This window comes from Bos javanicus, chromosome 19 (genome assembly GCF_032452875.1).
Source record: "Bos javanicus breed banteng chromosome 19, ARS-OSU_banteng_1.0, whole genome shotgun sequence".
NCBI classification, from domain to species: domain Eukaryota; kingdom Metazoa; phylum Chordata; class Mammalia; order Artiodactyla; family Bovidae; genus Bos; species Bos javanicus.
Genome location: NC_083886.1, coordinates 35120550 through 35144380, shown reverse-complemented (window position 1 = coordinate 35144380; position 23831 = coordinate 35120550). Strand labels below are relative to the sequence as shown.

At 45.7% G+C, this 23831-nt stretch overlaps 1 protein-coding gene across 1 annotated transcript in view; it reads left to right on the top strand.

The window, feature by feature from the left end:
* Positions 1 to 10505: 10505 nt before the first annotated feature.
* The window catches only part of SPECC1 (sperm antigen with calponin homology and coiled-coil domains 1), a 206830-nt gene continuing 193504 nt past the window's right edge, over positions 10506 to 23831 (top strand). Inside the window, exons 1-2 of the mRNA XM_061389762.1 lie at positions 10506 to 10565; positions 17172 to 17240. The gene's annotated coding sequence lies outside the window, so the exon portion shown is untranslated. The remainder of the gene's footprint in view (positions 10566 to 17171; positions 17241 to 23831) is intronic.

The window sequence follows — 23831 nt, the reverse complement described above, 5'->3', positions numbered from 1 at the left end:
AGTTGCTCAGTCGTGCCTGACTCTTAGCGACCCCATGGACTGCAGCCTACCAGGCTCCTCCATCCATGGGATTTTCCAGGCAAGAGTACTGGAGTGGGTTGCCATTACCTTCTCCGACGTGGAGCTTTACAGCACTGGAAATGTGAGTCGTTGAATTAAGATGTGATGTGCTGTAAGTGTAAATTATACACCAGATCCCAAAACTTGGAATGAAAAAATAATGTAAAATAGCTCATTAACATTATATATTGATTCCATGTTGAAAAGATAATATTTTAGATATATAGGGCTAAGTAAATACAGGTATTATTAATTTTACTTGTTACTTTTTAATTTTTATTATTATTTTTAGTGTGGTAACTGTGAAAATTAATAATAAAAGGAAACCTCAACTAAAATTGGAGTTAGGAAGGCCTGCAGAGCGAGCTCTCCCACCCTGCCCCTCACAATTAACTACCCCAACAAGAAGACATCAATTCTTAACTGGGAGATGGAGAGAAGTACTCCCAAACGGGAAGTGTAACTACCTAACTACCCCAGCAGGAGGAAGGAAGACTTTCTTCTCACCCAGCAACAACCCCAGACAATGGAAAACACAGCTGAGCAACAAGCTCAGCCAATGAGAAGCTGTCATCCTCTGAATTTTTGTTTGCTCCAGTGAACTTTTTCACTGCAGATTTGGTGTCTGCTGAGGGCCAGTTTCCTGGTTCATAGATGGCTGTTTTCTCTTCTGTGTCCTCACAAGGCAGAAGGCACAAGAGAGCTCTCTAGGATTTTCTTTACTTATTTTTTAAAAATATTTTATTATTTAAGTAATTTATTTGTTTGGCTGCATTAAGTCTTGTGGCACTCGGGATATTTGTTGCTGTGTACAGTGTCTTTAGCTACAGCATAAAAACTCTTAGTTCTTTAGTTGTGGCATGCAAATTCTCAGTTGCAGCATGAGGGATCTAGTTCCCTGACTAGTGATTGAACCCAGGCCCCCTGCTTTGTGCAGAAGTCTTAGCCACTGGACCACCAGGGAAATCCCTGGGATCTCCTTTATCTGGGCACTGATCCAAGTCATAGGGGCTCTCAGATGACCTAATCACATTTTAAAAGTATCTTTTCCATGATGGCTTATCTCAGCATGTTGAATATAGTCCCCTGTGCTATACAGTAGGACCTCACTGTTTGTAATAGTGCTTGTATTGCTGTTATACTAGTGAATAATCTAACTCCCACATTTCAACCACAGAAAGTGAAGCTTGCGGCAGAGGGCAGAGGGCTGCGTAAAGGGCCCCTTCCTAGGGGAGGAGTGAGGGGTGGGGAAGTCAGGTAGGAAAGGAGGCAGAGCCAGTGGGGGACAGTGTTCCTGAGTGGGCTGCCTGTGATCAGGAGGACCTGCTGGGTCTGTGGGGCTGCACCCTGAGAAGTGTATGAATTGCACCCATGGGTCCCAGTCCTCATAGGTCAGGGGTTCACTCCACAGGGCATGGAGTCTCCTGCACTTCAGGGCTGTGGGGACAGACCCCAGGGCATGGTCAATATGGGAGCCCAGAGCAGGGGGTTGCACAGTTGGGCCAGGAGGTGAGGTGCTGTCAATTACCCCTGCATGAAGCTGTCCAGAACCCATGTGGAACTGACATGAGAGCCAGTGGAGATGAGAAAGGTCCAGAATGGCCCAAGTCAGGGATCAGAGGAAACTGGGCAAACACCATATGCGCCACTCGACTCCCCATACCCGACCAGCCAGTTCAGAGTGACCAAGAATGCAGCCAGGGGAATGGGTCTGTACGGTCTCACAGATGCACAGATTCTGGGGATCTGTAGGGCCTGGAGATTTGACTGCTTGTTTCTTTAACAAGCTAATTTAAGGTGATCATTTCAGTTCTCATCTTTGAGCACCTACCAGACCTACTTTAAAAAAATTTAATTCCCATAGGAGCTCTTATTTTGCAGATGAAAAAAATTTCAGGGACTTCTCTGGTGGTTCAGTGGTTAAGAATCCATCTTGCAATGCCAGGGACAGGGGTTTGATCCCTGATCTACAAAAATTACACATGCTGCTGGGCAGCTAAGCCCAAGTGCCACAACTACTGAAGCCTGTGAGCCCTAGTGTCTTTGCTCTGCAACAAGAGAAGCCACTGCAGTGAGAAGACTGCAGACCTCAAGCAGAGAAAGCCTGAGCACAGAATGAAGACCCAGTGAAGCCAAAATAATAATAGTAATAATAAAAACAAATTTTTAAAAAAGACAAAGTCTTAGGTAGGCTCTAATTTAACCAGTCTGAATGATTCTAAGGACTAGAATGTAGACTGGACACTTAATTCCAAATTGTTTGTCTCCCTCCCACCAAAGGGCTTCCCTTGTCGCTCAGCAGGTAAAGAATCTGCCTGCAATGCAGGAGAACCCAGTTCAATTCCTGGGTCAGGAAGATCCCCTGGCGAAGAGATAGGCTACCCACTCCATTATTCGTGGGCTTCCCTGGAGGTTCAGCTGGAAAGAAGCTGCCTGCAATGTGGGTAGACCTGGGTTCGATCCCTGGATTGGGACGATCCCTTGGAGAAGGGAATGATTACTCACTCCAGTATTCTGGCCTGGAGAATTCATGTATATCCATGGGGTTGCAAAGAGTCGGACATGACTGAGAAACTTTCGCTTTCACTTTCTCCCACCAAAAGAGACTAGTGAGCCCAAACCTTTAATTGTCCTCCTTTTGTCCCCCTCCTTTAATTTCCTGTGTACCATCAAACTTATTCATTTAAAATGAATTTGAGTGGCGTCTCTCTCATATACTGCTGCTATGAGGATCCATCCTCAGAGGCTCAGGATCTAGATGGAAGGATGGAGATGAGACTGCAACATGTGCTGAGTGTGTACTGAATGCCAGATATTGTCCAAGGGACTTTTTATTCCAATAAAGTAATGTTGCATTTAATTCTCACAGCAGCTTGAGATTATTATTGAGGTGTTATTATTTGCCTCATTTTGCAAATGAGTGAATGAGTCTTCAGAGAGGGTAAATGAATTGCCTAAAATCTTTCAGCTCTAAATGCAGAACGAAGGAGTGGAACACAGTTTCGCTGCCTCTAATGCCTCCTTTCTTCTTACCATGCTGTGTAAAGTTTTCATTTGTCAAATCTGATGATTCACTTGACTCGAAAACAATAACCAAAATTTGCATGGGTGTCTTTTTAAGAATGGGAAGTGACTGAATGGCTTTTCAGTTCCCCATTCTCTTTGCCCTGACTTGAGAGAGTCAGAAAGTAAGCATAAACCCTGGGTCTGTAGCAGATATGCAAGCCACCCTCAGACAGCTTTCATTTCCAAGTCAGGCAGAGCCACAAGTGGAGGATGAAAGCTGCCCGATCTGGGATTCCTCAGACCAAGCTCACGGGTGGGCTTTGCATCCGAAGACTCTTCAAGCCTGCACCTGCTTTTGGGCACAGATGTTTGTAAGAATTTTTTCTTTCTTTTTGGCCACACTGCATGGCGTGTGGGATCTTAGTTCCCTAACCAGGGATAGAACCTGAGCCCCCTGCAGTAGAAGTGTGAAGTCCTAACTACCAGGCAGCCAGGGCAAGTCCCTATGAGAATATTTTCTATAACGGGTTGAATGTGCAGAGAAGCTGAGACTTACCCTCGCTGTGTCAGACAAGTCAACCACACAGCCTAGCAGAGAAAACAGCTAGCAGCCTGGTCTTGTGCAAACCTGCTGTGTGCAGGCTTTTGGAACCCAGATGGCTAACTGTGCCACCCGTGAGCTGGGAGGTTTGAGGACCAGTGCTGTCCTGCTCCTGATGCAAGGGGAGAAAAGGGGTGGTGAGGCCAGGTCCTTGAAAAAGGAAGGCCCTGTTTGGGAAATGATGCTGGGAAAGATTGAAGGCAGAAGGAGAAGGGGATGACAGAAGACAAGATGGTTGGATGGTATCACCGACTCAACGAACGTGAGTTTGAGCAAGCTCCGGGAGATGGGGAAGGACAGGGAAGCCTGGCATGCTTCAGTCCATGGGGTCACAAAGAGTAGGACATGACTGAACAACTGAAAAACAACAAGGGGCTACTGGCAGCTGCCGGGCAAGGTGAGTCCATCTCTTAACTATTGGTTTTATAGTGACAGCCATCAGATTATGAAGGAAGACTGACTCCACCAGTTCCTAAATGTTTCCTGAGGGTCTCTTTTGTCTGTTACATCATACCAGAAAGAACGTAAGTCTGGGAAGTGATCTGGACATCTACCCCAGCCCTATATTTGTCCTCAGGTCAATTATTTACCCTTGATGAGTGGCATCTGTAAAATGGAGATATCACTGACCTCATGGGTGGTTGTGCATTTAAAGAAATATATTAGAAGTGCCCGGGCTTCCCGGGTGGCACAGAGTAAAGAATTCCCTGCCAATCCAGGTGACACAAGAGATGCAGGTTCGATCCCTGGGTTAGGAAGATCCCCTGGAGGAGGAAATGGTGACTCACACCAGTATTCTTGTCTGGGAAATCCCATGGATAGAGGAACCTGCCAGGCTACAGTCCATGGGGTTGCAAAGACTGAGTGACTGAGCAGACATTAGAAGTACTTAGAGCAGAGTTGGGCCCATTGCAGTCAACTGGTAGTAGCTGCTGCTGCTGTTACTATTGCAATGATTCAATTGCTTTTGTTCTCTGTTTATGTTGAAGGTCCTCTAGGCCTGGGGGCGTGACAGGGAGCTCATCCTGACATTCACGGGGATTCAGGGCAACTGGGGGCAGAGACTGTGGCCCCAAGAAGGAACCAGCAATACAGGGGGCCCTGTTTTGGAGGAAGGTCATAGAGGTCTGGGGGCTTAACTCTACTAACCATTGGCTGCCTGCTTGAGCACCATCCCTGACCCCCTATTGCTTCGGCTCCAGGAATGTCACCGTGTTCTCTGAAGGTGTCAGCAGCTCGTCCATTGCACAAATCCAGAGGGAGTCAGCTGCCTGCTCCATGTGCTGCCCAGGGCTGTGATCACCCAGAGAAGAGTCTGCAGGGGCGGGGAGAGAGGGGCATAGCTGCTCTTGGGAGCGCAGAGACTCTGAGAGGAGCCTGTGGCCGTGGGGTGTGAGGCGGGAGCTGGCACCCGAAGAGCTGCAGGACTTGAGGAAGCCGAGGAGGAAATCCTGGGCAGGTTTCAGAAGACTGTCCTGAGAAGGGAGCACAAACCCACACGCTCCCAACACCACGTGATATAAATACACAAAGTCTGCTGGAGACCAGGGCTTCCCTGGTGGCTCACATGGTAATCTGCTCACAGTGTGAGACACACAGATTCAATCTCTGGGTCAGGAAGCTCCCCTGGAGAAGGGAATGGCTACCCACTCCAGTATCCTTGCCTGGAGAATCCCATGTAATCTGCCTGGCAGATTACAGTCCAGGGGGTCGCAAAGAGGCAGACACAATTTAGCGACGAAACAACAACAACATACAAACATCCAATGTGACATGCAAGAATGTGTCTCCACGTGAAAAAATTCTGAGGTTGTAGTCAATTCCCACGTAACACAGAGATTCTTAACTGGACACTGAACCTGACTATGGTCTTGGTGGGGGGCATGGGATGTCCCAGGATCCCTGGAATTATATAGGATTGGTTTGTACATTTATCCAAGAGTGTTTATTATTTCATCACATCTTAACATGAGCCCGTGACCCAAAGTGTTATGAATTCCTGCATAAAACATCTATAAGTTCATATTAAAAATTCCAAATAATTCTTTTTTGTTCCTTTAAAAGCAGCCACCGCTTTGGGGCCCTGAGTTTTAGAGTACTTGTGTGTGTGTGCCTATATTAGTGGCTCAGTCCCATTCTTTGTGATCTCCTGCTTCAGAATCAGATCAATCCTCTAGGTGGCAGCAAAACCCTCAAATGAACTTTGTTCTCCGCAGCTCTGCCATGTCTGACCAGTTGCAACCCAAAGGGCTGCAGCCTGCCAGGCCCCTGTCCATGGAATTTCCCAGGCAAGAATACTGGAGCAAGTTGCCATTTCCTTCTCCTGATTTTTGAATTATATCACTTTTTTTTTCACACCAAGGATTGAATCCAAATCCTGAACTTGTTTCAGCTATTTCAGTGGTTCATCTTACCAAAAGCTAAATATACTGAGGTGCCTACTATTGCGATTGTTGGACCCAAGTTCTGACTGCTGGATTAAAAAAAATTTTTTTATCTGACTGTGCCGGCTCTTAGTTGCAGCATGGGGCATCTAGTTTCCTGACCAGTAAAGTAAATCTAGTCCCCTGAGCCCCCTGCATTGGGAGTGCAGAGGCTTAGCCACTGGACCACCAGAGAAGTCCCCCGACCACTGGATTGATTAGGTGACTTGATAGTACAGATGTGGAAATTCAAAGTACAGATTTTCCTCCAGTTAACGAGAAGCACCCTTACTATGTCTTTGATATTTGTATTCTCAGTCCCTGGAGCAGAGCTAGTTGAACAAATGAGTGAGGGTATGTTAGGCATTGCCTGGCTAGGAGACTCCCTTGTACCAGCCAAGGTCTGCTGGTAAGCAACAGAGGTCATTTCTGGGACATTTACTGGGACAATATGGGAATAGATCACAGAGTCACGAGAGAGCAGTCAAAATCCAGACTGTTGCCTCACTTTGCATCACGTGCTCCATACTTCTGGCGGATGCTCCTTTGATAGACCCGCTGCCAAAGGGGGAAGATAGGAAGGATGCTCTGACACAGCTTCTCAGGAAAGCAGGGCCTGTGTCCCCTCATAACATGCCTGGCACCCCAGCCTCACCCAGCAGAGTGTCTCAGGGCCTTTGCCAGCTTCTGCCCCATCTCAAGTGTTTTTACTACTACTCATTTCTTCTCGACTTCTTGGAATAACAGTGAAGACTGCAGACACTCTCGACTTGATTTTTCCTGGGAATGCTTTGAATGTTTCACCATGGAGTGAACATTTAATGAGGGGCTCAGGTAGCTAGATTCTCTATCTGGCTTAGGAATTTCCCTGTGTTCCCAGTTTACTAGGAGTTTTTGAAGACTGAAACTGGTCCTGTATTTTGTCAAAGAATTTCTCGGCACAAAATCCTTCTCTCAGGTGTCTCTACAGCGAAGGACACCCACAGATCTTTCAGTGTTGAATCAACCTCCTCGCCTTGGGGAGATTAACTCATGCTACCATCCATCCATTCTGCAAGTCCTGCACACCTGCCGTGAAAAGCAGTGTCCTCAGCACTGGGTGTGGACAAAAACGACAACAAAGTGCCTGCCTGCAGGGAGCATGCACTGCAGCTGGAGGGAGGCAGACAAGTTTTTGAAAAACACAAAATGTAAAGTATGTCTGAGAGTGATGAGTGTCCCACGACCTGCAAATCCCTCTTTATCCTCATGTTCTCTGGGCAGCTCCACATCTCCACCTCTGCCTGGTTGGAAACACTGCCTGGCCTGAGAACCTCTGAGGACACCTGACTGAATCTATTCTTCTCCAGAGACCCATCCTGTGCCTCCCCTGCACTCTTATCCAACCTTTCCACTGTTTACCTTCACCACTCACCCCTCTCCTCTTCCTGATGTCTCTCTACTTTGTTATTCACTGGAGATGTCATACACAGCGGCGCATGTGCGAGGTGTGCAGGTGGTTTGAACATCCAAGTGCATGACCCTGGTCTCTGGTTTACTCCACTCCTCCCCCTGGCTGTGCAATTGATATAAGGATACTCAGTGGTCCTGCCTCCACCCCATCCATCCTCACATCATCTGCGACCATCATATTTCCTTACCAAAAACTCCTCTCTACCTTGGTTTTTCAATTACTCCAATAAGATAAATAAATCACTGACCCCTTCTCAAAACATCCAGTCTGTCTGACTCACTGCGTAATCCCAATCATCCAGCTTTCTTCTTCCTACTTCTTTTTTCTGAGTATGATTTGCTTTATTTCTCTTTGACTATGTTTAAAAAAACCCGAAAAAGCTACTGTGTTAACTGATTTCAAGTAAAAAAGTATCCAGAAGGAAAGATAGTACTTGAGCTCTTATATTTATCAAATGAAGAAAAGTGCAGAGAAGAAATTGAATGTAAATGTGCCTAGTCACTGTATAAGTCACATTTAAATTTGATTTTTTTAAAGAAAATTACCCTAACCCTTGGACTGCAAGGAGGTCCAACCAACCAGTCCATCCTAAAGGAGATCAGTCCTGGGTGTTCATTGTAAGGACTGATGCTAAAGCTGAAACTCCAATACTTTGGCCACCTCATGCAAAGAGTTGACTCACTGGAAAAGACCCTGATGCTGGGAGGGATTGGGGGCAGGAGGAGAAGGGGATAACAGAGGCTGAGATGGCTGGATGGCATCACTGACTCGATGGACATGAGTTTGAGTAAACTCCGGGAGTTGGTGATGGACAGGGAGGCCTGGCGTGCTGTGATTCATGGGATCTCAAAGAGTTGGACACAACTGAGCGACTGAACTGAATACTAAATTTATGAATATTAACAAAGTTTTAAATCTGAACAATTTTATAAATATGGGCGGTAATTAATATTTGCTATGTAAAGTGTTGACTTTTAACTATTTGAAAGTAAAACATCAGGGCAGAAGCCATAATGACATGGCAAAAGAAAAGGACATCTTTTAAACATATTTTCCTTAATAATACTATTGTTATTCAGTCGCTAAGTTGTGCACTAGTCTTTGTGACCCCATGAACTGAAGCACGCCAGGCTTCCCTGTCCTTCCCTATCTCCCGGGGTTTGCTCAAACTTATGTCCACTGAGTCAGTGATGCCATCCAACCATCTCATCTTCTGTCACCCGCTTCTCCTCCTGCTCTCAAGCTTTCCCAGTGTCAGGGTCTTTTCCACTGAGTCAGCTCTTCGCATGAGGTGGCCAAAGGATTGGAGTTTCAGCTTCAGCACCAGTCCTTCCAGTGAATATTCATAATTGATTTCCCTTAGGATTCACTGGTTTGATCTCCTTGCAGCCCAAGGAACTCTCAAGCATCCTCTCAGCACCACAGTTGGAAAGCACTGTACATGTACAATATGAAGCACATTTTGGGAAAAAGAGAAAGGAGAGGAAGAACTTCCTCCTACTTCTCATCTTGCTCAGTTTAGATTTGGCATCACACATACACACACACAGACACACACACACACACATACCTGTCTCTTCTTATAAACAACTTCCTCTCTTCCTTTCTTAGGGCTTCTCAGCTTCCACACTTTTGGCGCTTGGGTCAGATCATTCTTGATAGTGGGCCCATCCTGTGCCAACATTATATGTTGCAGCATCAGGGGCCTCTACCCACTAGATGGCGGTGGCACCCCCCAGTATGAAAACCACGATGTGTCCAGCCATCTCCAAGTTCTCCTGGGTAGGGAGGTGGGGGTGGGGGACATACGGCCCCTGAGAACCTCTAGTCCTGGCTCATTTCCCTACTGATGCTGAGACTCCACCTGCTCCATCGCATACATACAACTTCTTAGGCATCATATGTGTGAGATCTCTTTTTCTTTCTTGTGTAGCCCACAGCTCCATCTTAACTGGATTCTTTTCATAAATACTTAAACATCTTCAAACAACCCTCCCTCAACAACACTTCCAGGGAACCCCTAAGGCAGCACCTGTCCTTCTGTTCCCTCCACATGTTGAGGGGTTGGTATTTTCCGGGCTTCATTTCTTTCTCCTCTTTCCCTCTTCCCTCCCTCAAGTATGATTCAGGGACCTGCCATTCTGCTCCTGAAGCTTCCACTAAGGTCTTAGATGACTCCCCAGTGGACAAATGCAATGTACATGAGGCTCACTGGAGCAGAACCAGATGAGGCAGTGTGAGTGTGGTGTTGACCCTGTTGAGTTTTGACTTTTCAGAGGCATTCTCGAGGAGACGTTGGGTGGACTCTGACAGTTGAGGGCTGGAGTGAGAGGGGTGGCCTGGGCCACCAGTGCCCCTGGGGATGGACTGGTGTGTGTGTACATATATATATACCTGATGCCACAGGTGAGCTGAGGTCCCTTGGAGAAGAGTGGGTGCGTGGGACTTAGAGCAGATGTTCTCAAACTTAAGGGAACTTTAGAATCAATTGAAGGGCTTGCAAAAGGCAGATTGCTGGGCCCCACCCCCAGAGTTTTTAATGCAGCAAACGCTGCGGAGCCGCGGCGAGGGGGCGTTTGAGTTTCCAACCAGGTCCTCCCGAGCTGGTCGGCTACCACGCTTGGCGGTTCAGGTACCAGCTGGGCGGTTCCGGTACCGCGCTGAACGGTCCTAGTACCGAACTCTGCGGTTCGGCTATCGAGCTTTGAGGTCCAGGTACCGCGCTGGTCGGCCGGGTACCGAGCTCTGTGGTTCAGGCACCGCGCTTTGCGGTCCGAGTGCCGAGCTCTGCGGATCAGGTACCACGCTTAGCGGTCTAGGCACCGAGCTTTGCGGTCTGGGCACCGCGTGGGCGGGAGACGGCGCAGGGCCGCGAGACTACATCTCCCAGGCTGCCCCGCGCCGCTCGCGCGCGCCCCCTGCAGGCGGCTCGGGGCGTCGCTCGGCGGCGGGGGCCCCTCGGGAAGTCCGTGAGGGAGCGCGGGAGCCGCGGCGGCTGCTGGCTGCGGAGGGGAGCTGGCGGGTGAGTGGGGTAGGCGCTGAACATTCTCGCCTCGCGTCTGAGCCGCGTGGTCATCTCGGGCTGCGGGTCCCGGTCTAGGTCCGGAATGGGGGTCCAGGGTGCGGGGTCCGGGGTGCGGGGTCCGGCGCGGGTTGCGGGGCTGCCCCTCGCTGAGGCGGCGTCCGGCCCGTCCAACCCGGGCGGCCGGACCCGTGTCGCAGGTGGCGCGGCAGGAGACTGGCCTCCCCTCCGGGCCAGGAGTGTCCGGGAGCGCTGGACGGAGGCCGGCGCCGCGGACACGGGCCCCCAGAGGCGCCCCCGGAGCGGCCCCGCGGGAGCTGTCCTGGGTGCTGCGAGGCGGGGCGGGCCGTGGGGTCCGGGCCCCTGCGAACCGTGGGCCCCGCTTCGCTAGCCCGGCCGGCGTGGCGCACCTGGACCCGGGCGCCGTTGGGATGCCCGGTGGCCCGGGATGCGCAGCCTGTCAGGAGCGCAGGGGGACGCCTCCTCCTCGCGCATCCGGGGAACGCCGTTAGTTTTAGAATTCTTTTTAAAAAAGGGAATTCGGACCCTGAATATCTCATTTTTGAGGTGTGGGCGCTGCGTTTGCCAGCAGGTAAGTTTATATAATGAGCGCTGCTTGCTTGGAGAGACGCGTTCCCGGAGGCTGCTCGCCCTTGCCCTCTATCGGGAGCATTTCGCCCGCCGTGACGCGCTTATCCATCAGCAGCTGCGGGCGCTGCAGGCAGCAGATAAAGCGCCGCTGAGTCGTCACAAGTCAAATTTTGGTTTCAGAAGATTTCTGTCATCTAGTTTCAAACAAGATGCTGTTTCATTTAAGATGGGAGACGAGGTTGGGGGTGGGGGCGAGCCTGTCATCCCCGATGCCTTACTCTACAAAAAACAGCTTTGCAGGACGAAGTCAGGAAGCAAACTAACTTTGATTTGTGCCCCAAACTAGACCTGGAGCGTCCTCTCTGAGGTCTCTTCGTTTTAATCCTTTTTCCAGTTGATTTGTCTGCTTGTTGTACGTGGACAATCTTCTTTTCTGTTAAACAACAGAGGTCTCTTTCTGATGTTTGTACTCATTTCTTGTTTTCTATGGACCACCTCTCCAGAGCCTTGACTATTAAATAGGACATTTTTGTCCTGGGCTTGGTTTTAGGGGAATGTTGCCAGTTTCCTCACTAAGGATCTTCTTTATCAGATTAAGTCAGTTTCTGTTTTGTGGCTTTCAACCCCCTCCCTGTATGCTTCTGTATAGCATGTACTGATATGACCATGTAGTGTTCTTCTTGACATTGTTAACATCACAGGAGATTATTTTGCTAGTTTTTCTGTCGCCAAAATCCTGGGATAATTTAAAATGCATGTATGGGTTGTTTGATAGAGTCAGTTGGCTGACATTTTATTTAGGATTTTGGGATCTGTATTGATAAGAGATTGGTGTTATGTTTTTTCACCCTCCTCCCATGTCTGAGTTCATAATCAAGGTTATACTGTCCTCAGTGGTGGAGAGGGGAAAGTTTTCTTCATGCTCTGAAGCAGAATGATCTGGTCCCAAAGTCTGGCAGAATCTGACTGCAGACTGCCTGGACTGCTGGTGGTGGTGTTTTTTTTTTTTTTTTTTTTAAAGAAGTTGGTATTAGTATTTAACTCCCTTTCCATTTTTTCCATGATTGGCTTTTCTAAGATTTTCTGCCTCTTCAACCTAATACTTTATGTCCTCCTAGAAAATCATCAGCACAGTTGAAATTTAACATATGTTTAAAAAAAAAGAAATTTAACATATGTTAACATAATGTTATGTATAGTAGTCTGTTGTAAGAGAATAAGTCTTCCATGTCTGCAGTGCGCTGTTTCCTGTTTATATTTACTTCTGTGTGTGTATGCGTGCGTGTGTGTCCACCTTTTCTCTTTTTTAATTGGCCAGACTTGCTTCATGCTTGCTTACTTCTTTTCAAATAACCAGCTTTTGGATTTATTGATTAAACTAGCTTTTGGATTTATTGATTAATCCTATTGATTTTTTCTGTCATTAATTTCTGTTCTTTTTCTTTCTCCTTAACTTGGGTTTATTTTACTCAAATTTTAGCCTTTTGAGTCGAAAGATTCGATCATATAATCAATCAGTCCTCCTGATGGAGACAAGAACTTATAATTCCTGTCACCTCTTGTTTGGTGTTGGCTCTATTCTTACTTTAACTCTTCAAATTAGACATTATTGCTGTTATTATTTTCTAGGTTAGCTAGATAATTGTTTAGATTATTTATTAGCTAGATTTGTTTATTAGCTATTATTTGTTAGCTAGATGTATTAAATGTATCTACCTGTTTACCGTCGTCCTCCCTCTTCATTCCTTCCTGACCACAGATTCTCTTTTTTGGATCACCCGCCTTCTCCCTGAAGTACCCTCTTTGCGAGTTCTATCAGTGTTGAATTTTGGCTTCAACTGTTTTCTCTAGTCCATTGAGTCCAAAGTTTCATATAAAAAGTGTGTGTGTGTGTGTATTTAGCATTTTTAAAAGATAGTTTGTAGGTGGAAGGTTTGGGGACTTCAATTCTGCCATAGTGCTGAAAGATGAAAAATAGAAATTAATCTGTAGTCTAACAAGCTGTCAGTTTTAGTGACTTTTCCCTGTACAAAATTAAACGTTCATCTCACATTTACTAAGTATAATTTATATTCTCCGGACCCTTATTTTTTGCTTGACCTATTGATTCTGAGAATTGTGTTAAGGACTTCCACTGTGATCCCTAATGGTTTTCTTTTGTTCTATTCGTTTTTGTAATATTATTAAATATATACATTTATGAGCCAGCCATAGCAATGTTGTTGCTTAGTCACTATGTCATGTCTGACTCTTTTGTGACCCCATGGACTGTAGCCCACCAGGCTTCTCTGTCCATAGGATTTCCCAGGCAAGAAGACTGGAGTGGGTTGCCATTTCCTTTTCCAGGGGATTCTGCATTGACGGGTGGATTCTTTACCACTGAGCCATCTGGGAACCCTATAAGCAATGTGTATGCATGCCTTCGTGCTAAATTACTTCAGTTGTGTCTACCTCTTTGCGACCCCGTGGACTGTAGCCCTCCAGGCTCTTCTGTCCATGGGATTCTCCTGGCTAGAATGGGTTCCCATCCCATCGCTCCCAGAAGGGATCTTCCTGACCCAGGGATCAAACCCACATCTGCAGTTCCTGCTTTGCAGGCAGATTCTTTACTGCTGAGCCACCAGGGAAGCCCTTTATCTGGCATATCTTCTAGTAATATTAATTTATTTTTGATTTTCTGTGTTTTGTTTTAGGTGTTACTCTTGTGATTACCTAACAGGAAGATTTTGTTTTATTCCTTAATGTTTGTCTTTTTTGAAAAGTTAGGGTAAATACACATATCATAAAATTTACCATTTTAGTCATTTTTAAGTGTATAGTTCATTGCTGCTGCTGCTGCTAAGTCGCTTCAGTCGTGTCTAACTCTGTGTGACCCCATAGACGGCCTCCCACCAGGCTCCCCCGTCCCTGGGATTCTCCAGGCAAGAACACTGGAGTGGGTTGCCATTTCCTTCTCCAGTGCATGAAACTGAAAACTGAAAGGGAAGTTGCCCAGTCGAGTCCGATTCTTGGCGACTCCATGGACTGCAGCCTACCAGGCTCCTCCGTCCATGGGATTTTCCAGGCAAGATTCCTGGAGTGGGGTGCCATTGCCTTCTCCGGTACAGTTCACTAGTAGTAAGTATATTCATGTTGCTGTGCAGCCAACCTGCAGAACTTTATCATCTGCAATATCTAAACTGTTCCCATTAAACAATACACACCCCACCCTGCCCCCAGCTCCTGGTAACCGCCACTGTACTTTCTGTCTCTGTGAAATTGCCTGTTCTAGGTACCTCACGTAGAATTTGTCTTTCTGTGACTGGTTTTTTTCTCTTACTGTCGTGTTCTCAAGGTCAGTCCATGTTGTAGCAGGTGTCCTTTCTTTCTTTATGAGACTGAATAGCATTCCATTGTGCATACAGACCACATTTTGCATGTTATTTCATCTGGGTTGCTTCCACATGCAGCTGTTGTCAGTAATGTTGGTCTGAACATGGGTGTACAAACACCTCTTCAAGACCCTGCTCTCTGTGCTTTTGGGTATTTACCCAGACATCACATTTCAAGATTGTATGATCATTTTGTTTTTAATTTTTGGAGGTATCGCTTTATTATTTCCCCAGCAGCTGTACCTTTTTACATTCCTGAAACAGTGTGCAAGAGTTCCAGTTTTTCCTTATCTTTTCCAATGCTTCTTATTTTCTGTTTGTTTTTTTTTTGAAAGTAGCCATCTTAATGGGCGTGAAATCTTTATCTTTCAATCAATGACTTTAACCTATTTATATTTTATTAATGTTATTTTGGGTCCTATTCCTGCTGTCTTGTTTTATGTTTTCAATGTCTTGTGCTTATTTCCTGACAGCCTCCACCCTTTTCCTATTTTTTGTTGGGTTGACTGAGGATTTCTTTTTTTTTTTTTTCGTTTTGTTCTATTTTATTTCTCTCAAGACATGGAAGTTACAAAGAACAAAGTTACATGTTCTTACTCTGCTTGTGTTTGGCACCCTTGAATTTGGAGACACCATTTTATTGAGGTATAACGTGAACATGTAAAGGTATACACATCTTAACAGCTTGATGAATTTTGACTAACTAAATACATGTTTAACCAGCAGGCAAAACAAGAAACAAACAAAAATAAGACCAACCTTTCCCACATTCCAGATTCTGTCATCCTGCTGCTCACTGCCAAGGATAACCCCTGCCATTTCTGACAATAGACTGGTTTTCCCGTTTCTGTACTTGATAGCAATAGAATTGTACAGTACGTGCTCCTTTGTATTTAGCTGCTTTCTGTCAACATTGCATTTGTGTAATTTGTAGGATTCTGGAGTGTGGTTGTGGTTTGTTCATTCCATTGCTGTATACGTTCCACTGTTCGTATGTATCACGATGTGGATATCCATTCTGCCTTGGCTGGCTTTAGGTGGTTTGGGGTTATCATGAATAGTGCGCCGTGAACATCCTAGTACACGTCTTTGCTGGCTGGATGGATGCGTTTCTGTTGAGTGTATATCTAGAAGTGAAACTGCTTGGTCATAGAGCGTGCATATGCTCAGTCTTTACGGATGCTGCCAAACAGTTTGCGATAGTGGTTGCGTCAGCTTATGTACCCGAGAAGCATGTGTGGTTGCCTCACATCCTTGCCAACTCTTGGTAATTTCTTTTTTATTTTCGTCATTCTGGTGGGTATGACATTGCGGTTTTAACTTGGATTTCCCTGATGATAGATGAATTTGAGCTCTTTTGGTATCCTTAAGTTTTCACACATACCTAAGCATTTTTTCTCTTGATGTTTAAAGATAATTTGTATATATGAGATTTGGGGGTTTTGTACATTATGTGTCAACAGTTATATGTTTAACTGATTATTTGTTCATCACTGACTGTTTTATCTTGTTTTTCTCATTTTTGGATTCATTAGTTGTTTTGATCGCGTGAGTCCTTCAGTAAATTTTTTTCCCCTAAAGATTCTATGGGTGGTAAACTTTCTGAGCCTTCATAAGTTTTAAAAATATTAAAAAAACTTTGCTTTTCCACGTGAATACCATTGACTGGGTATAGGATTCTAGGTTAAAAATGTCTGAGTTTTGAAGATAATTCTTTATTCTCTGCTGGCCTCTAGTGTGGTTAATGAGAAGTCTTTGTAATCTGATTCTCACTTTTTTGTTTGTTTTTTTTGTTAACCTGTTTATTTCTCTGAAGCTCTACAATTTTTTCTTTTTTCCTTGTATTCTAAAATCTCACCACTATTTGCCTTGGGGTGGATTTCTCTTGTTCTTCCTGCTTAGTTCTCAGTGGTCCCTTTCATTCTGTGGATAAATATTTCTTTGGCCCTGGGGAAGTTTGAATGTTTCCCTACCTCCTCCATTCTCTTCATTTTCTGCTTCTGGAATTACTGTTAAATGGGTATTAGAATTTCTTGGGACTCTCGGGCAGTCCAGTGGTTAAGACTCTGTGTTTCCGGTACAGGGGGCGCGGGTTTGATCCCTGGTTGGAGAACTAAGATCCCACATGCTGTGTGGCCAAAACATAAAATAAAATAGTATGAAAATGGATATTAAGATTTCTTAATTTATCCTTCATGTTTCTTGACTTTTCTGTCAAATGTTCTATCATTTTCGGGCTGCATTCTAGAAGATTCTACAAATCTAGTTTAGCTTTGTCCCATCAACTCTTTAGCCCATCTATGGAGTGTTTTTTTTTTTTTAAATCATGTATTCAATTTTCAAGGTTTCTACTTTTTTAAAATTTAATTTTTGAAATAAATAAGATATTCAGTGTTCAAAAATTATACTGTATTAAAAGCTGTAAGTAAAAAGTGCCCCTCTGTCTCCCCACCAAGTTCTCTGTCACCTCAAAAGCAGGTAACCAGTGTTATTAGTTTCTTATATATCCTTTCAGGGACACTTTATGAAAATACAAGTAAGTATGAATTATGTTCTTAAGTCCTCCTTTTTTTTTTTTTTTGCACAAATAGTACTTCCCTTGACCCTGCTTTTTTTTTTTTTTTTTTTGCTACACCTCCATTAGTTCCCTGACCAGGGATCAAACCTGGACCCAAGCAGTGAAAGCGTCGAGCCCTAACCGCTGGACCACCAGGTAATTCCCTTGACAGGGTTTTATTTTTCTTTTTTAATCTTTTTTTGATGTGGACCATTTGTAAAGTCTTTATTGAATTTGTTACAATATTGCTTCTGTTGTTTATGTTGTTTTTTTTTTTTTTTGATCTTAGCTCCCCAACCAGGGGTTAAACCCTCACCCTCTACATTGGAAGGCAAAGCCCTAACCACTGGACTGCCAGGGATGTCCCCTGTGTGCACTTTTTAATTTCACCATGTAGAGATTTTAACCAACAGTTGGCTCTTGCTTTTCATAGTCATGCCTCCCTTCCATCTTTCCAAAGACATTTAATAATTTCTTCTACATGCTTCATTGGGCTTCCTAGGTGGCTCTGCGGTAAAGAACCCACCTGCAAGGCAGCAGGCTCACTGGTTCTGTCCCTGGGTCAGAAAGATCCCCTGGAGAAGGAAGTGGCAACCCACTCCAGTATTCTTGCCTGGATAATTCCATGGACAGAGGAGCTGGGCAGACTGCAATCCATGGGGTCACAAAAGAGTCGGACATGACAGCGACTAAACAACAACAATGTGCTCCATTAACTCCCCTCTCAGGCATACGTCTTCCTGTTAACTTGGTGTTCCCATTTCATGACGCTGAGTAAGAACCTGGGGCATCTGCCTTCAGATGCTCATACTTGAGCATGAGGGTTCTTGTTTGCCTGCTTGCCTCTTTGCTGCCTCTGGTGATTGCTGGAGACTGTGACGTGCTGCTTCGTGGACTCTGTGGTCCAGGGCAGGGACTCGTGTCATGGCCGCTCAGTGTGCAGGGAGGAGTCCCAGGGGCTTGGCCATCCCGGCTGCCGTGCCCCAGTTCATCTCCTTGTCAGATCCCACCCCTGCCCCTCATTCCCTCTGCTGATCTGGAACCTGAAACCCTGCATGACGGGCTCCTCCCAGGCTGGTGCCGGGTTGTGGTTCAATCGGGCAGTCTGACCCTGAGTATGCTGTGCCTCTCAGAAGTGTCTTAGGTGCTTTCGTTGGCCACTGGTCTTGTTTCTTGTTCCCCAGATCTCTTATTGATTTAGTGGTTTAAAAATATTTCTGTCGTTCCAAAGAATTTTAGGGTAGGAAAGCAGAAGTATGTATTTAGTCCAGTTTCCCCCACTATGTCCACAAGTCTGTTCTTCAATATTACCTTTTATCTTGAATCAATTTCTGTTGTTGAGGGGGTCCCAGAGACCACACCCAGGTTCAGAGATTTCCTAGGAGGTCTCACGGGACTCCTCACATTCTCACATTGTCATCCCCATGGCTGTGACTTATCACTGTGAAGGATACAAAGCAAGACCAGCAAAGGGAAGAGCCCAGAGGGGCCAAGCCCTGTGGACCAGGCACAGGTTTCTGAGAGTCCTCTCCTGGGGAGTCACCCGGCGACAAGCTGTGCAAACACAGCTGAAGCACATTCCTCCAGGAAGCTCTCCTGAGACTGGGCCCCAAGGTCTTTTCTGGGTGCTGGTCACACCGGGCACCCTCTGCCTAGTATCCACCCAAACTCCAGGCTCCTGGAAGGGAAGCAGGTGTTGAGCATAAAACAGTGTTTGCACAAACAGTTTAGGGGCAATAAGAGCCTCTCTTATCAGTCCTGCAAACATCAGGAAGCAAAATCCAAGTTCCCAGGTGCCAGCCAAGGGCCGACTGGCTCAGGCCTGTCTCAGGCCTGCCCTGTTAACCCTTTGTTGTAAAATGGCCCTCCTGTTTTCCACAGGAAAAAAATGGAAACCATACCTGGAAATGACTTCTCCCAGCCAAATTACCAAGTGCCCTTTGCCCTCTCTCGGGAGAAAGCAGCATTTCTGGAGTATTACGGGTAAAGCACTATTTCCTGACTTTGGAATAAGCTGAAGTTTGTTGCGTGGCTAGCAGCCTTGAGGGGCAGAGCATGGGGTGACCACTGGGCTGTTAAGTGATCGGTTCTCTTGCTGGTCTTCGGTCACCAGTGGCAGAGCACTGGTGCAAGGCACGTGACCATCCCCAGTGTCATGTGTATCTTTTCCTAGATCATTCAGGTCACCTCTTCCACCACAGGCTCTGCTCCCCAAACTCTGGCCATGGCTCCACCCATGGGGCATTTTATCCCTTACTTCTCTTCTGTGACTGTGTTCAGTGGCTTTTGTTGCTTCACTTTGTGTCTAAGTTTAATCTCCCACAAGACTGAGAATTCTCTGAGGACCAAACAGCAAACCACATGTAGCTATAGACCCAGAGCCTCCCCGGCAGGGTGAAGCGCTTACGCTGGTATCTGTTAGTGCTTCTGGAAGGAGCAGCTACAAGAACATGGAAAGGCATCTCTTCTCCATCCTTGATCCACATGTCGCTGACTTGTATTCTGTGATGAGGATGGTGATGTAAACCTGTGTGTGTGTGCATGCTCAGTCATGTCTGACTCTTAGCGACCCATGGACTGTAGCCCACCAGGCTCCTCTGTCCATGGGATTTCCCAGACAAGAATACTGGAGTGGGTTGCCAGTTCCTTCTCCAAAGGAACAGCTTCTCCATCTGAGCCCCTCACGTCTTTTGTGTTTTTCGTGCTTTCGTTGGTTTATAGTTTATAAATTTATAATTTATTCCTTTTTCTTCTGTGTAGCCCACTGTCTCATTCTCTTCCCCACCCCCACCATGGCCGACTATTCTGTTTAATACACACGCTCTTATTGTATGTATTCTTTTTTTTTTTTTAGCATCATTGTGGTTTTATTTGTAGGTATTTCCCCAAATGTAACTGTTACGTATTCAGTCTCTTGATGCCATCATGATATAATGTGCTCAAATCTTCCCCAAATACTTGGATTTGAGTGGAGATCTCTACCCTACCCAATACATCCACATCTTGTGTGTATGTATTCTCAAGAATGTGTATTGTTTTGTGTGCATGTTTTTTCTTATTTTTTCTCTTTTAAAAAATTTAGTTTGTTATCTCCTTTGTTTCTTCTCTCTTTGTCTGTGTGGACTCCTAGTCGCAGTACACAGGATCTTTCACTGTGGCACTTGGGCTTAGTTGCCTCGAGACATGTGGGATCTTCATTCCTGACCAGGGATCAAACCTGTGTCCCCTGCATTGGAAGGCCCGTTCTTAACCACCAGACTGCCAGGGACGTCCCCATGGGAGGGTATTTTTAATTTACATAAGTAGTGTCATGTTAGACTCTTCTAGTGTTATCACTCACCGCCATGTTTCTATGACTCATTCCTGTCGCTATGGTGACTGTCCAGTTTGTGTATCCACCAATTGTGCCTCTCTCCCTCCTGGTGATGGATGCCCACATTGATTTCTATGCCCAGACACTACAAGCAGTGCTGAGGGAAGCTCTCATACATGTCCCATATGGACTTCTGGGAGAGTCTCTCTGGACGTGGGCCAGGAGCGGGACTGCCTGCTCACAGTGTTTGCCAGTCAGTATCACTGATTGCTTCTGAGCGAGGCCACCCCATTCTGCATCTCCCCAGAGTGCACTGGATTCCAAAGACCTTTTTCTCTGCAAACACTTGGCATTGTCCAGCTTTCTAATCTTTTGCAGTCTTACTCTATTTTACATTTCTCTGGTTACTACTGAGTATATACACTTGAGAATGTGTATGCTTGCTACCTTGTTGTATTTTCTTTAATGTAAATTGCCTGTTCATGCTGTTTCCCCATTTTTGTTTTTTTGGCCTCGCCACATGGCTTACAGGATCTTATTTCCCTGACCAGGGATCAAACCCTGACCCATAGCAGTGAAAGCCCCAGTCTTAACCACTGCACCATCAGGGAATATCCTCCCCTCCATTTTCCAGTTGAGATTTCTGACTAGAATATTTTTTAGACATTAACCACTTACTGATTTTTAGAAGATACAAATGGTTTCTCCTGATACATGATGTCCACTTTGTTGTTAGTATCTTAAGGAAATCCTTAATTCTGTAGTCAAAATAACCAATTCGGGGGGAGATAGAAGGCGATGGCACCCCACTCCAGTACTCTTGCCTGGAAAATCCCATGGATGGAGGAGCCTGGTGGGCTGCAGTCCATGGGGTCACTCAGAGTCGGACAGGACTAAGCGACTTCACTTTCACTTTTCGCCTTCATGCATTGGAGAAGGAAATGGCAACCCACTCCAGTGTTCTTGCCTGGAGAATCCCAGGGATGGGGGAGCCTGGTGGGCTGCCGTCTATGGGGTTGCACAGAGTCGGACACAACGGAAGCGACTTAGAAGAAGAAGAAGAAGGGGAGGGAAGGATTATGAGTTCGGGATTAGCAGATGTAAACTATTATATACAGTATGGATAAACAATAAGATCCTATTATAGAGCACAGGGAACTATATTCAGTATCTTGTGATAAACCATAATGGAAAAGAAATATGAAAAGAATATACATATATATATATTGTGTTTCTGCTGTACAGCAAAGTGACTCAGTTATATATAACTGAGTTTTTTTTATTTGCCCCCAGATACCAAGATAAATGACTGTGCTTGTTAATTGACAACATGTTAATAATCAAGATATTTCACATAAAAATCCAGATTTCTAGCCTCTGTTGAATCAGCTGTGTTTTAGTGTCAGCTATAGTAACCGAGTGGTAGACTATCTGCCACCCGGCAGGCCTCACTTGTTCCCGTGACCTCCTGGTCATGTGGTCTTCCGAGTTTATGATCAGCCCCTGCTGTGTGTGGAGCAAAACCTTGAAAATAAACAAGCGTGATGATAGTTAGTGTCCATGAAGGTGCTACCTGAATGTGATTCTGGGGTGAAGTGGGCTTGGACCTCAGAGCATGGTGCGGTGGCTGTTCTGATGGCAGTGAGTGTCAGCACAGGAAAGAAAACCAGCTGCACTAATAAATATTCTAGGCTTTTTAGGAGTCATAGTGTCTCACAATCACTCCCCTCCCGCTCTTATAGCTCAAGGGGCGTGCATGCATGATCAGTCACTTAATCGTGTTCAACTCCTTTGCCATGCACTGTAGCCCGCCAGGCTTCTCTGTCCATCGGATTCTGCAGGCATGAATACTGGAATGGGTAACCATGACCTCTTCAAAAGAGGGTTCGGTCTTCCTGACCCAGGGATAGAACTTGTGTGTCCTGCATTGGCAGGCAGATTCTTTACCATCTGAACCACCTGGGAAGCCCATAGCTTGAAGGCAGGCAATGACAGTATGTCAGTGAATGTGATCCATTCGTTTGGTCCAGACTTGCCCCGCAGACTGTCATTTTCTGACAACATTTTCTCCTGTTGTTTCTCAGGCGCAGGCTCACAGCATTTGCCTGATCACTGGGAAGCAAGTACCTGCTTGTACCAGTGCCGAGGTGGTGCTGGTGATGAAGCACACTTTCAGTCTTCAAGCTCTAGCTCTGGGTGGGGAGACAGACAAGTGAGGAGAACAGGCCAGGATGGGTCTAGGGTGGAACGTATCAGGGAAGACTTTCTGTAAGACGGAGGCATGGAAAATGAGCGGGGAGGGGAATTAGGCAAGACAGGGGCAGGGCCTTTTTGTGCTTCGTCTGTAAAACCCATAAGGTGACAGTTTCGCTCACTATGGCTGGAAAGCAGAGACCTGGTTTTGTGGTGGCGAGGAGTGGGGGCTTGGGGTGGAGGCAATGGGGGTGGTAACCAGCCCCAGAGTGGGTAGCAGGAATGACAGGACAGAGACTGGGTAAAAATTCCACACAAAATCCTGAGTCCTTCAGTTATCAGAGGTTGATGATGACAACCCCCATGCTATCAAAATGTGTCAGAAAATAAGAAATCACAGAACTTTAAATTCACAGTCAAAATAATCCTGATGGAGAAGAGTACAAGCCCACAAAAGTAAACCATAGACAAAGATGACATATGGATATATGCAACTATCCTAAATAAAACAGCAAGATGAATTCAGCAGAATTTCAAGTAGATTTTCTTCATGGAATTGAAGATTGCTTTGATATTAGGACATAGTTTAATCCATTGTGTAAGTAATGAAAGGGGAAAGCTATGTAATCACCTTAAGAGAAACTGAAAAAGCACTTGATGGAATCTGACTCTGAACCTTTTATGTTTCCTTGAAAAGTATTCACAGTCTTGCCTTCAGGCGTGCAGGCTCCCTGCCTGCCCAACTTCCTCACCTTTTTGTTTCATTGGCAAACCTTGGCTGATTATTTCTTTTTTCTTTCTTAACTTTTAGCTGCACTATGTGAGGCATGTAGAATATTAGTTCCCCAACCTGGGATCGAACCCATACCTCCTGCCTTGGAAGGCAGAGTCTTAATCACTGGACCGCTGGGGAAGTCCCTGTTTCTTTTTTTCCTTTAAAAATATTTATATTTATTTGGCGGTGCCGGGTCTTAGTTGCAGCACGTGGGATTAAGCTCCCTGACCAGGGATTGAATGTAGGCCTGCTGCATGGGGAGCGTGGAGTCTTAGCCACTGAACTTCCAGGGAAGCTCCTCTGCTCATTATTTCTTCACCTTTTCCTTCCCCATGTCCTTTGTGACCCTTTCCTGTGTCCTCAGTGTGGAGTAAGTTACCTCTTCTCTCCAGTCTAGGGAGTACTATTCACACCTTGTGTCTTGCATTTTGGTAGTAATTCTGTTTCTCTCTATATTTAGTTGATT